Below are 2137 nucleotides of genomic sequence, written 5' to 3'. Positions count from 1 at the left end.
AATGTTCTGAGTTACCATATAATATACAATACACAATACTATGCAGTGTACTAATGTACAGTACTATCTAGTGCAAAGCAGAAATGGGATGAGGTACAATTTTAGGTACAATTTACAGTAAGGTGTACGAGTTGTAGTGCAATCCTTCATCCATAAATATAAATATAAAGTGTGGGGAGTGGGTGCTACAGTGTGTTTGTTTAAAGTGGGTGTGTGCTATAAAGTGTGTGGAGTGGGTGCTACAGTGTGTTTGTTTAAAGTGGGTGTGTGCGTGTGGATGTGTGTGCTATGTGCGTTTGGTGGTTGTTGTTGTGTAGTGTTCATTCATTGTTCGTTTAGCAGCCTGATGGCCTGGGGATAGAAGCTTCTTCTGAGTCTTTCTGTGCTCGCCTTGAGACTCCGGTATCGCTTGCCTGACCGCAGCAGTTCAAAGAGGCAGTTGTTCGGGTGACTGGAGTCTTTAATGATTCTCTTAGCCTTGCCCTTGCAACGCTTGTAGTAAATGTTCTGGAGGGTGGGGAGCCCCCCTCCAATTGTGCGTTTGGCTGAACGTGTCACTCTTTGTAGTCTGCTTTGGTCTTGTGCAGTGCTATTCCCAAACCAGGAGGTGATGTTGCCGGTCAAGATGCTCTCTATTGTACATGAGTAGAAGTTCTTAAGGATCTTCTGGCTGACTTGGAACTTACTTAGGCGCCTGAGGAAGTAGAGGCGTTGTCGTGCCTTCTTCACAACACTGTTAATGTGTGTGGTCCATGTCAAGTCCTCGGATATGTAGGCCCCGAGGTACTTGAAGCTGTTGACTCTCTCAACCGGTGCCCCGTCGATGCTGAGGGGGCTGTAGTCCTTGACCCCCGACCTCCTGAAGTCCACAACAACACACACATGTAACTAGTGAACAACACACCTGTAACTAGTGAACAACACACCTGTAACTAGTGAACAGCACACCTGTAACTAGTGAACAACACACACCTGTAACTAGTGAACAACACACCTGTAACTATTACAACACACCTGTAACTAGTGAACAACACACCTGTAACTAGTGAACAACACACCTGTAACTAGTGAACAACACACACATGTAACTAGTGAACAACACACACCTGTAACTGGTGAACAACACACACATGTAACTAGTGAACAACACACACCTGTAACTAGTGAACAACACACACCTGTAACTAGTGAACAACACACACCTGTAACTAGTGAACAACACACCTGTAACTAGTGAACAACACACCTGTAACTAGTGAACAACACACCTGTAACTAGTGAACAACACACACCTGCAACTAGTGAACAACACACACCTGTAACTAGTGAACAACACACACATGTAACTAGTGAACAACACACACCTGTAACTAGTGAACAACACACAACTGTAACTAGTGAACAACACACACATGTAACTAGTGAACAATACAGCTGTAACTAGTGAACAACACACACATGTAACTAGTGAACAACACACACCGGTAACTAGTGAACAACACACACCTGTAACTAGTGAACAACACACACCTGTAACTAGTGAACAACACACACCTGTAACTAGTGAACAACACATCTGTAACTAGTGAACAACACACACCTGTAACTAGTGAACAACACACACCTGTAACTAGTGAACAGCACACACCTGTAACTAGTGAACAACACACCTGTAACTAGTGAACAACACACACCTGTAACTTGTGAACAACACACACCTGTAACTAGTGAACAACACACATCTGTAACTAGTGAACAACACACAGCTGTAACTAGTGAACAACACACAGCTGTAACTAGTGAACAACACACATCTGTAACTAGTGAACAACACACACCTGCAACTAGTGAACAAACCACACCTGTAACTAGTGAACAACACACAGCTGTAACTAGTGAACAACACACACCTGTAACTAGTGAACAACACACACCTGTAACTAGTGAACAACACACAGCTGTAACTAGTGAACAACACACAGCTGTAACTAGTGAACAACACACACATGTAACTAGTGAACAAAACACACCTGTAACTAGTGAACAACACACACCTGTAACTAGTGAACAAACCACACCTGTAACTAGTGAACAACTCACACCTTTAACTAGTGAACAACACACACCTGTAACTAGT

The sequence above is a fragment of the Notolepis coatsorum genome, assembly GCF_963971535.1.
Source record: "Notolepis coatsorum genome assembly, chromosome: 5".
NCBI classification, from domain to species: domain Eukaryota; kingdom Metazoa; phylum Chordata; class Actinopteri; order Aulopiformes; family Paralepididae; genus Notolepis; species Notolepis coatsorum.
Note: the sequence above shows the minus strand (reverse complement) of the source record.